Raw genomic sequence first — 12,981 nt, forward strand, 5'->3', positions numbered from 1 at the left:
TGCAAGGTATCATCCCATAGCATTTACCTTCGAAATTGTCACCAGCCAGCCCTAGCAACAGGAGACAGAGGCAGAAAGGTCACCCACAGGAATGTAACTAGATGTAGAAGTTTACGGTTTCAGAGCAAAAACAGATCAGGTGAAAACACCAATCTTTGGTGTTTATAGAAAACAGAGAGAGACTCACATGCTGCTCGTTGTTCCATCTCACATCACCAGCTGCACTGCTCCCTCCTTTTATCTGCAAACTTTGACACATCGACATTCCCTGGCTCCAAAGACCTTATTTTGCTCAAATATGACCAGGATAAGCTGCACTTTGTTCCAAGAGCAAACAATACTAATCACCTGCAACATGCCAGGTCAGCAAACGACGGGTACAGTTTCTTACTGCTGACTCAAAACAGTACAGCTACGCTCATCAGCCAGTTTTCACGAGGTGCTTTACCAGTGAGAAACACTATTTGAAATCAAAATATTCCACAGAAATGTGCCTGTTTCAGACAGGCAGAGACAGAAAGCAGACAGCTTTCCTGCCCACCCAGCCCCTCGGCAGCCCTCCGTGCAGGTGGTCCTGGAGCCCAGGCTATGGGAGCCTGCCCTGCTCCTCACCAGCCCAACTCTGACACCTCTGCAGGTTTCTGACAAGGTCACTTGTTAAGCTGCCCCAGAGCTATGGCTCCCTAAATTTCCCAGGCTCCCTCCAGCCTGGCAGAGCACAGGTGCAGCTCTGCCCTGCTAGAAGGAGTATGAAGGTGCTCCTCACTACTTCTGCTGTCCGTAAGTCCTAGCGTTTCTCTTCCCGCATGAGGGGTACACTGACAGGGTGAGAGACCTGACTGTGGTCCTAAGGCATCCCAAATGAAAATTTCCCAGCAGAGGATATTAAAAGGTTCCTCCCAATTTGCAAATAAACAAAATCTCCAGCATTCAAAGCATCCAAGGGATGGTGCTTGTTTCTACAGCCCACTCTGAGCACAACACTTGCAGGGCCATTAGCACTTCTTCAGTTTTGTTGGCTGCTCTTAATTATGCCTGACTCACTCCTAAACCCCAGGGTGAGAGGAATTAAAAGCCAGGTTTTTCCACTACCAAGTGAGAAAAACTACCAAGACCCATTTGCCATTCAAGCTGACATCAAGAGGAACAGGGGTGGGAAGGGTGGCATGAAAATAAATCTATCCCTCACCCCCTGAATAAAAGAAGCACCGCTAGATATTTATGACCAGGACATAAGGAGTGGGTGGTTGGCAAAGACAGATTTAGAAGTTGCTTCCCTAACTTACAAGTGAGGTCACAAGTTAAGTCACTAAGGCCAAAATCCAGCAACCTTACAGGAGGAGCTTTGCCCAAGCAAAGAGTAAAGCTATGGGCATTAAACTCACTCTCAGGAACAGCTTTTAAATGCAATGCAACATCTTCTTTTTAAGAGATTTTCATTTATGGCAACATGACAGAATTCTGTGGCATTCAAAATGCTGAGAGGGAGAGAAGCATGAAGCACCTGATCACTTAAATGACAAATTTTGCTCTCCCATTAGAGCTTTATGCTTCATCTGCCATTGATAGAATTTGCCTGATACCTGAAGAGAAACTTAATTAAAAGATTCTTCCCTCCCTCCCCCAAGGATTTGGTATTATTAGACTAACAAAATACACCATTCAAAAAAAAAAGTAATTTTAAATAAAGCTCGAATGCAGATGTTTCTCACTGATACAGGTCAGTGGGTAATTTGAGTAGGAATCAGCTTGAATTAGTGTATTAAGACCCCAGCCTATAATTACAGGAGAGTGTTACAGCTCTCCGAGGTCATTGAGTGGGTTTTGATAAAGCTAGGTCAAAACCTACCTGCCCATGGGCTCAAACAGAGGAGGAGGAGAGAAAGGAATCGATACTTACACGTTCATGCATTGCCTATATAAGGCAAAAACTGAAAACTCAATTTCACACTTACCTCAGGAAACGTAGGTCCTTCAAATGAGAGTTTTAATCGTTGCAACTCTGCTCTGCGCTCTCACCTTGTACACCCTGCCTGCTTAACGTGCTCTGCACTCACCCAGCATGGCTTCCTGAGGATGTGATTCTGAGGCCCACATCACTGAACAGCTACCTGCACATGGCTGCTCTCAAGGGCTGGGATGGTTTGGGGTTTGTTTTGTTTGGGTGTGGGAAGGGGTTGTTTCTTTTTTTGCTTCAGAAGGAAAAAAAAGCAACAGACCTAGGGGAATCGAAATAATTCATCCTTTTACACTGAAATAGATGGGATTAAGAAATTGGAAAATATTTTTTAGAAGCCACATAAGTAAGGAAATTCTCTTCTTTCATAGACCATAAAGAAGTATAAAAATGTTTGAAAAAGGGGGGGGGGGGGGGGAGGCTTTTTAAATCTTTTTACCTTTCTCCTGAAGTGGGCAGCACAAGGGAGTAAAGTCCCCTGTTTATCAAAAGAAAAGGTTTAACAGATGTCCTAACACAGAAGAACCACTTCCAAGAGTTTATCTTCACAACAGAGTGGAAGATAGCCAACTAATATGCCTCCTCAAGGTCAACTGCTATGTCATTTCCTAATGCAGACAAATTGTGATCTTCATGCATTTTCAGTCTCTGATAAGCGCTACAGCTACTGCAGGTCACGGCACTGGTCATTCTGGTTTGTAGACTACACCAAAAGGAACTGGAACCGGTCCAAAAGCTCCTTTCTTATTGGAAACTAATCATTCACCCTGTAACACTCTGTCAGCTAGTAATATTAATACCACCCTCACTTCCTGAATTTTGGGAACAGTCCAACTCTGGCTGCAAATATGGATCACAAGCAAAGTTAGACCAAGCCTGAACTGCATACATATTGATAACTTCCTATTTCGTGATTTATCTCTCTGTCTTTACACCAGTAAAATCCTCCAAAGGAGATTTAGCAGGCTATACTGGATAAATAATTTCTTCCCAATACTTTTCCAAACCACATGTTTCTACCCGTGACTATAAACACTCCACAAGCTCCAGTTCAGACAAGTTATGAAGCGCATGGCCTGACATTAGCCGCGGAAGTTAATGGGATAACACATGCTCCTGAGGTCAGTTGCACATTTACATACTTAACACACTATCCACTAACACAACCAACACAGAACCCAGTGTCAGCAGCCACAGGCAGATTAAGGTAATCTCCAAGTGTAGGTGCCTTTGCTTCCCCTGTGCCACCCTGAAAACATGCAACCTGAGGTAACACAACACAACCTTCCCAAAACAGCTACAACTAAACCAATTGGTTGCACATGAACTAAGCTGACCAGCTCCACATCATGACTCGAAGCCCCAGTACCACCAGCAAAAATTTCAGACTAGTGGTGAGACAACAAGCTGACACCAGGAAAGGCTCACAGCTCCCTCCTTCATGCCCACGGACATGGGCATGCCCATGAGAGAACGGAGAAGACTCCCATGGATGGACTTCTAGGATGAAGCCTAGAACAGAGTGAGGGGATTTGCACTGAGTCTCTCCTTCATATGAACCAGCACCGTTTGCAAACAAAAGAAGTCTCGCGGCTAAGCAATGCGGTGTTCTCGAGGGCGATGACCATAACTCAGGTTAGCTCCACCACAACCCTCTCCGGTGGGCTGAGATAATTTACAGCTCCGGGAGACTGAGCTCAAAGCTGCAGAGCTGCTAGCCTCTGCTCCAGCAGCCACGCTGTGATGGGGACCAGCAATTGGCTGCTCAAATGCTCAGGCACAGGAAGATAAACTGTTCTTGCCCATATTATGGGAAGTGTACTGTTGCTTTCCTTCACAGAAACAGTGTTCGATTCCAAGAGTCACTAACCTTCTGTGGCTGCAAGAAGTTTATCAGACCTGCCAAGCTTTGTCAGGTTGTATTTCATTCTTTACAGTGAGTTTCAAAGTTCGGGCCAGACATCGCTCGTCATACTTCTGCTTTTGAAACATCCTCGTGTGAAAACACCCTCCGTTTGGCAGCATTTAACTAACAGTATACAGCATTTTTGCTGTATGAAGGAGTGCAAATGCTCGGAAAGAACTGTGTTACGCTACATTAGAGCAAAACAATCAAAATGAAGCAAACTGCTTTACCTCTCAATTCTGGGCCTAGTTCTGCAGCCCTTACAATGTAACAGCAGAACAAACTTAAAAAAGATAACTAGCATAATACTGCTAATGCTCAAAGCTTCATCACAATCCTGATAATATACAGTCATGGTGAGTCCCAGGCCCACAGGATTATGGACAATCAATTCAGTACTCAGTAAAAAGAAAGCTGCTAGCCCCATTTTTCTGAAGAAAAGCCTGAATACATGAACTTCAGAAGCCCCAAATCCCAGTTAGGCAGAAGCCCCTAAGCTTCAGTCTCTGTCTTGCAAGCCAGTCTCATGATTTCTGCATCCGAGTTAGAGCTAACTAAAGAAATGTAGTTCTGAGGTGAACAAATTCATTGGCAGTTTCAGATCAAATTAAGCAAATAGTTTCTCCTTAGGCAAAAATGGTCATTTCCATTAAAATGTCAGCTCATTTCAACTTTCATTTCAATTTGACTATTTTCTTTCAGAAAAAGAAATTTATAAAAAGGTAACGCAAAGGGCAAACAAAGCTTTTTGTACTGACTCCGCAACAATTTTTCTTCTGATGTGGTCAGCCACAGAGTGAGCCAGAAGTCTCTCTTACTCACATTGCTCTACTGCTGAATGTGGAACCGTAAGTCTAGCAATACACCATGATTTCTTTTTCTTTCCCAGCCTAGCAAAAGCAAATGAGATAAATACATTCCAACTATCAGCAGTAGTTTCATAGCAGCATGTTTACAAAGACTGTTATTCAGCTTTTTTTAGTTGTTGGCTTAAAAAAAAAATCACAATGTGGGGCATTTTCAACAAGTCACACTTCATGATGTGATCAAAGGCTGAAGAGGACTATGTGTTTGACAGGATTGCTGGTTTTTACAGGTGTTTTTTGCTAAGGGTGTAAAGGATCTTACTTCGAAAGGGTAGGTGGTTCAGGGCTTTCTAAAAAGAAGTCACATTCATCCCAAGGGTCTCAAGAGTACATACCAAAGTCATTAATCGCTTTTGAAGACTTACATCAGATAAGCTTCACCACTTATTTCCAACATGTATTCCATGTAGCATCACACAGAATAGCAGCTAGGAACCAAAGAGGTGGGACTACCAAAATAAAGGGAAAAGGGCCAAAAGTCCATGTTGCCGCTCTAGAAAGTGTTGCATTGGAAGAGATGATCTAAGATGACACGGTGTGCATGCATCTATGCATGATCTGACCAGATTCCACTCAGTTAAGGTCTTTATTCCATTTTTGTTATAGTATTATATCTGTGTGCCTTACAATGGTGCACCGAACACAGGAAATGTCAATGCACACAACCAAATCGATGCCAAGGAACCACACTGACTTACGCCCATTGAGGATTTGGCCCACAAACAGAAAATCAATGTTACAAAACAGATTCAAAAAATATCTCTTTTCTACTGCCAAAACAAGTTCTCGACTAGGATGAAAAAAAATTTCAGCTCTGGACCCAGATTTGCATTGTGCCACAAACTGCCATGTTCCCCTGCTTTCCAGCGAAAAGGTTTTCAGAATTATTTAGTTTACTGACATCACTGTTACTTTTTAGAGTTGGGTCGGTGTCTTCCTAACGTTTGCTTAAGTGACTTCACTGTCAGGTGTCTTTCACTTTAATGGTTATTACTTTAAAAAGCAAACATACACAGTTATGAAAAGTAATTTTGGTTTTTTGCCGCCACAGAAATGATCAAAATATTTTACTAAATCGAGACAGAAAGAAAAAAAAAAATACTTTACGTTTTGCCAAATAACAGCATGGATTGGAAAAATCCTTTCCTATACTTTAAACCAGCCCTTCATACTGTGCTCTGTATTTTTTAAGCAGTGAAGCCTCTGCCAGTTTCTTTCACAATGAGTTTGCAGAACACCTGCCAGAGTGACATCTTTGGCAATAAACAGGGTCCTTAAGTGCAATGACAATCAAAAAAATAAGGTAATGATCAATACAAATAATTAGTATTTTTATTGTTACTAACATCCACGCTCTTTGCTCTAAGCTCTCATCTAGAGCAGCTGCCTCTAGAAAAGAGAGAGCAAAGAGAGCAAGTGCCAGTAGGTGGCACTCCAGAATATAAAGCATTAAGCACCAGGGCTTGCAGGACCAAGAAAGCCAGTTCGGCTTGGCTGTCCCACTAGCTTGCTTTAGCACCCTTCAGGAGGTTTGGTTTGGTTTAGGATGACCGTCTCCACTTTCCCACTCCCAAACAGCAGGGACAAATGCTGCCAGTCCCATCTTTTAGCACCGTAAGGTTATCCTGGGGCCGGATGGGATGCATCAGCAAGGTGAGGTGCACCTCGCGCAGTCCTTTCTAAAAGAGAGTAGGGTAGCAGCACACCCAAAGTGCTGAGCTCATTACTTACTCCCTGACTGTGGGGAGAGCTCCCGCAGGGCAGGTAGAGTTGCTTTCCCACGTTGTGCATGGAGAGGTGGCAGCATCTTACTCCCACCACTCTCCTACACTCCTCCAAACAAGCAGCAAGCTGGGATATAGCTGAAATAATGCTGGCTTTTATTGCTTTAAGACAGCAGCAACAACAAAAAACAAACCCTAACAATTAGGAAACCAGTTTCCCTTCCGTTTAATTTTTAGCTGTGCCCTACACATACATAACAGCTACAGTGTTCACCTGCATGGCTAGAAAGCACCACTACAGATGGTTCCTTGAGGCACGGTGAAGACTCCCACCCTCCTCTGAGCCTTCTGCCTCGCCCCAACACTCGTGCTCCTCCTGCAGCAAAGTCAGTCAAACCGGCACTTCTTCCAACCAAACACTGACTGTCAGGAAAGCCTCTGTATAGTAGTCTCCTCAGCCAGAAGAAATAAATCCACCTCAAAGAGCTGTGGCTCACCTTGTCTTTGCAACTTTCATCCAACTGTAAGAGCAATTGCTTGTTTTGCTCCTGCTGGAAACCCTCCCAATCTTTCGGTCTTCGAAATGAGGCCCTTTAAAACACTGCGCAACTTGGGGGAGATAGGATGAGGTACGCTTAAACCTAGGAAGATTGTTGCTATTCTCTTAGAAAATGAAATTTTAAAGAAAAGCTGTAGAAGCCAGTTGTTCTGTCCAATTCCAGGCATCAAGCATAGCAGTCAACATTTAGAGAGGCAATGAATTGGCTCAGTCGACAAAGATGCAATTCCCACATTATTGTCCCCTGGAAAAGTTTAGAGTTTAAAACACTGGAAGTGGAAAAAAGTCTGCATTTTTATCAGAAGTCTTTATGAATTACTTAAAAGCTATACAAATACAGAAAATAACCAGCCCTCTTGCTAAAAGCATAAGTATTTACTGCTTAAACTCTCCTTAAAGGCAAACCTGTACCATGGGATCCATCTGCTCATGTGCAAAGAGCAAAAAGATCTGTCAGAAAGTAATTTCCTTTCCTCTCTTGTATATGTCAGTGGATCACTGGCATTTCCCCCCTCGAATTGACCCCAAATATAAATAGACACAAAACTGGAAAAGTTTAAGGTCATCTCTGTGGATATGAGCAACACACAAACCAAACAAAACCAGGCAAAGTAACGTGCCCTTCTTGCAGAAGGGGGTTCACAATCAATGCCACATGATATCCATTATGTTTTAGGATATTTATAAATTTTATAATTTATATCTAGAATTCCAAACTCATTTCCTCACAAGCAATAAACACATACCTTTTTTCTTAATGGTTCACTAACGTCATCCACTGAAAGAGGCACAATTCAGCTGAAGGTTTATGTACTACACGTACTGCACAAAAGTTTGCTCAATACATGTTTTTAGAACAAGTGTCTTTTAATACACAAAGATGGCTGATGGCATAGAAAGGGTAACAGGGCAACTGTTCTTTCTTACTCTGCCTTCCTAGCTGCTCCCAGTGTGGATTTGGTTCATAAAATAGTCACACGTGGAAAAGCAAGTCATGAAGCGTAACTGTAACCCATAACACTGAGCAGCAATGAAGCGTGTAACTGTCTGGTGGTCATCATGAGACATCAAAAATATTTCCAAGTTAGCAAGTTGCACAGCTGTTGCTGTAAGAACTTATTTGGATCTCCTGTTTCCATGATTTCCCTGAACAGATGCATGGTCTCCCTGATATTCCACCCACCTGATCAGGAAGCAGAACTAAGGGGTACCCAGGCTTCGGTATTCTCCTCGCTATTTGGAACAACAAACCGCCTTCTCTAATGAGCAACCTCTCCTGATAGAGGGGACTGCAATTAGCGTGGACTCAAGAGCTTTAATGTTCCCAAGCAGCAAAATGTAGGCAAGTGCTTGTAAGTGGGTTCAGAAAGGCATGCAAAATTCTCCAGCACTGACTAGTCAATAGCTGTGGAAAGGGTCAATCCCTTTTTAAGTTCTGAATTTAAATTTAGAATTTCGTATATTTAATGGAGGTGGGGGACCAAAGAGGGAAGGAACATTGGAACGAAAGCTTCTTGCTTTAAAGACGATCGAACTATCCACCTATATTCTTTTTTTAGCTTGATTTTCGCAAATGAGCTCAGATTTTGCAAGTAGACTTTCAGGCTCCTCAAAATAAGAGTGCAGGTGCAAAACACAGGTGCTCTAAATGTGAGTAGTACAACCATAAGTATACAGGCATAAGCTGAAGACCTTTTTAAAAAAAAAAAAATCATTAAATATTTTCCTTCCCTTATGTCTGATTGTGTAACCCCTCTAAAGAAAGCAGCGAAGGTAACCGAAATGCACAGGTCTTTGCTGATGGAAAAATGCTATTGTATATTGTTTAAAATTACATTAAAAAAATGAGCACAAGTACTAGAAAATGAGACCTTTAAAGGAGAGAACTGAAAAATTCCAACTCAGCATGATATCCTGATTTAAAATTGCACATGTACATGTTACGGCCACCTCTGTGTCTCTCTTCATTTGAAAAAGCAACAGTTTTATAATCTTATTAAAGGACAAAGTTGTAGATTCTTATCACTTCATTAAATTGCCAGTGCATGATCTTTAATTCTTTTGTTCTTGTTTCATAACCACCCATTAACATAAAGAGATAAGAGTTTCTCCAATGGACTACATAGAGGAGTTTCAGGCAGCAGAGGAAGCAGTAGCACAGGAATGTAACCCAAACATTGGAGAAAATGAGTCGGGTTCTCCAAAATACGAAGGGTTTTTTTCTGTAGCTCCTCCAAGGGCTACAGCAGTAAAGTTCCCGTAATCGTGGGGACACGTTTCCACTGCCCTTCACCAAACACCACTACCCATTTTTGGGTCATGCTGACTCCAAACAAGTGGACGTAAGGAAGAAAGCAAACACGTCACAGAATTGTAATCTTTCTTTAAATAATTCCTCATTACCGAGGTGAGACCATAAGCAGCCCTCTGTCTCACACCTTCTTGTGTCAGGGTTGTGGCTGCATCAGAAGGGAGAAGACCCGGACTGTAAATCAGGACTCCAAGAGGGAAGTCAGTGTGAGGTTTTTTCCCAAAACTGTTTTTGAACATGGGCATAGTATCTTCTTAAAATACACACTTCCTTATCAAAACCCTTTTCACCAGCTTACCTTGCCCTTTTGCAAGGATGTTCAGGAACACCAGTATGATAGCATGAATTCATTTATTTTACGTATGAAAATAATTATAAATTTATATACGAGTTAAAAAAATATATATCACAAGGACTTTGCAGGTGGATAAACGATTTCTTTAAAGCCTCATTTCTTCAAAGCTGCAAAAACCAGCCTGGGTCCAGTCCTGCAAGCATTTCTTTGTGCCAGTGATGCCCCCATATGAAGCAGTTCCACTGACCTGGGCGAAGCCTCTTTCACGGTAACTGTTCTCTAGCGCAGATTTGGGCCAGACTTGCCCAGAAATCCTTCCACTGGAGAACAGGTCATCCCACAAGCCGTCCCGCTTCCACCAAATGCCGATGTCTGAGAGGGAAGCTTCACTCTTCCTGACCTTTAGATAAAAAAGGAGGCTAAACCTCAAAACATTCAGCAAAAGCTTTCAAAAAAAGGCAACCGCTGGATTTTTAAGACCACCTCAAAATCATCCTGACAAGCCCTAGACTTCCTGATCTATTCTAAAATTCGCTTTCTATTCCCTGCTATTACTTGTGTTTTCTGTGGAAGTCACACGAACAGGGAGAGTGGCAGCTTGCAAGAGGTTGTAAGCTGAAAGGCAGAAGACATCGTGAAATTGAGAGAATAAAAAGAACAAGTTTCTGTACACTTGAAGACTTCAAAGGGTCGGGGGGGGGTTCTGAAGCGGGGCTGCTAATTAGCCAACCGTAACAGTAGCAACAGTGTCCTTGTAAAAATAGCTCACTGCAATACAACTTCACCGAATTCTCACCAATTTGCTGTTCCTGACCAGCTTCTGTCTTCTAGACATGTTTAAACTTCATACACTGACATATTTCCTACTCCACAGACTGACTATATATCAGTCTGTGCAATAAACACAACTCCAGTATTTCTGTTTTCTATTTTAAGAAGGGAATCTACTTCAGAAAGTAAAATCTGAAGTGTACTTTATTCCCATTCCCAGTCTAGCTCCATTCCACACTTCAGAAGTATTTATGTCAGACCAGCAAGAGACATCTCCTCAGGCAAATCAAATCACCATCTCCAACTTGCTGTACTTTGAACTTACAACAAATTCCAGTATTCTAGTATCACACATTACTGCAAGGCAAGCCCCTCAAAAAAATGGTATTTTATGCTTGTAAATTAAGCCAAGATGCTGATTTAAAATAAAATCAGACAAAAGTGAGTTTAATTGGAAATCTGGGGTTTCAAATGAACACCTTAAGAATGAAGTGAAATGAACAGCTATGTCACCTCTGCTAAGGGAAGTGTTGCCTTTCTACTAAATAATGGAAATTTGGCAACCCGTTCACAGAACTGTGAAATGCTGCCCATACCAACTCAAGGTACTTGCATATGGGATGACCCATGTTCCCATTCTCCAACACAGATTAGGCTTCCCAGCTAGATTTCGTCTCCCATAACCACAATGGCAACTCAACATGAAAAGAGGAAATAGAAGCCAGCCATAAAGCCAAGCCCCGAGGAAAGAATGAGAAAACAAAGTATGCTAATTACAGTTCCCATGGGAGATGGTGCTAGCATTCCTAAAGCTAACCCTTCAGTCCCATTTTTCAGTGAAAGGAGATTTGGGGTCTTTTCCCCTCCATAAAATAAATCAATGAACTTTGACAAAATGAGGATGCAGACAAAACTACCAGAAGGCAATGCAGGACAAATCATCAAACCAGCTGTAAAACCAACCGAAGAGGCAAACAGCTTCACCCTTTTACTGCTCAGAAGCAGGGATTTTTCTGCTCCAGGAACATTCTTGAGGCTTCGTACCGATATATCCCCGATTCCATCCTTCGCCCATTTTTAGTTTAAAAGAAAACTACTACACACGACTGGATCTTTAAACCCTTATTCTTCAAACCCCCTCAAAGCTTTAGCTACATTGCACCAGCATGACAGAAAGATCTTGATCTACAGTCTTCACACTGGTGCCCCAGCGCTTGGCACTGAAGTGAAACGGAATTAAGAGGGGCTCACAGCTTCTGAATGCTGCAAGCACCCCATTTCCTCACGCTGCTAACATCTTGTCCTCTGATTAGAATATAACTGGGTCTGGGCTTAGCAATGGGACAAGAAGGCCAAAACACAGTACCCCATTAAATGTGGAGGGAAGCAATCCCTTTCATAATCTCCAGATCCCACTGCAAGTTATGGCAAAAAAAAAAAAAAAAAAAAAAAGATTCAGAGAATTAGGTACAAACAATCTAGCCTGATGAAAAACCTCATTATTTCAACACAATTCAATAACTGGAATATCAGTAGTGCTGATTACCTGCTCTCTTCAATGGCCCCTTGTTGTTCTCCTTGCTCTGAAAAAAAGCTATTCTGAGCTGCACTACAAGGAAGAAGCAATGTGTTGAGCATGGGTCTATCACAGGTCTGGGTCACCCACATAAGGGGCTGGCTTATAAATTGCAGTAATCTCTCCAAGAGGTGGTCAGTACTTACCTTCCTCAAGGCAGAACCACAGGCAGAAAAAAGTTTGTATTAACACCTTTGCAGATCATCCCCCAACAGTCTCTCAACAGCAAGGGTCTCTTCATGCAGTGGCTGCCTCAAAGGGATCTGGGGAAGGTAACTAAGAAAGTAAGTCTGTTGACTGCAAGCTTAAGTTCTGAGCAAAGATTACACTACCATCAGTAAAATATTAGGGGCTACTACTTAAGAAAAAGTTTGAAGACGCATAGTTGCAATAGCGGGTCTGTGATCTGCTATTTAGAAAACATCTCTATTAAGAGTTATGCACTGGGGACAAGCATCTGAAGTATTAATACTGCCATTACTGGATGTCTCAGCTTTACCTGCATCAGGAAGATCTAAGCTGACCTAAATTTAGCTTCAAACACACATTCAATCCAAGTTAATTTTCATGCCACAGGGTCAGGACTTCCCGAAGCCACATGCCAGAGGGGCAGACTCAGTGAATCCACACTAGAACCTGGGTACGCTCATCGCAGAAGAAAACTTTCATTCACTAAGGGTGAATCTGACAAAATAATAATATTCTTTTCCCTTCTCCCAGATGAAAGATTTAAGTACCAGCAATTTCAGTAGCTCAGCAGAGCTCCGCCAATGCCTCCTTCTGAAGCCATTCCCCTTTGAAGTGCATAATTCAATATTCAGGTCAGAAAGGAAAAGTGAGTATGAGGGGAAGGCAGAGACCTGGGTTCCTGTCTCTGCTCCAATGAATGTTTAATTATTTTATATTAAAAATTCATTTGGAGAAGGGCTAGTATCCAGGCAGTCTAATGGGTTTACCTACAAAGAGAAAAATATCCACGATCAAATGCCGCCAGATAAAGGTGGGAACTCAGTCAC

This window comes from Pygoscelis adeliae, unplaced genomic scaffold (genome assembly GCF_000699105.1).
Source record: "Pygoscelis adeliae isolate BGI_AS28 unplaced genomic scaffold, ASM69910v1 Scaffold6, whole genome shotgun sequence".
NCBI classification, from domain to species: Eukaryota; Metazoa; Chordata; class Aves; order Sphenisciformes; family Spheniscidae; genus Pygoscelis; species Pygoscelis adeliae.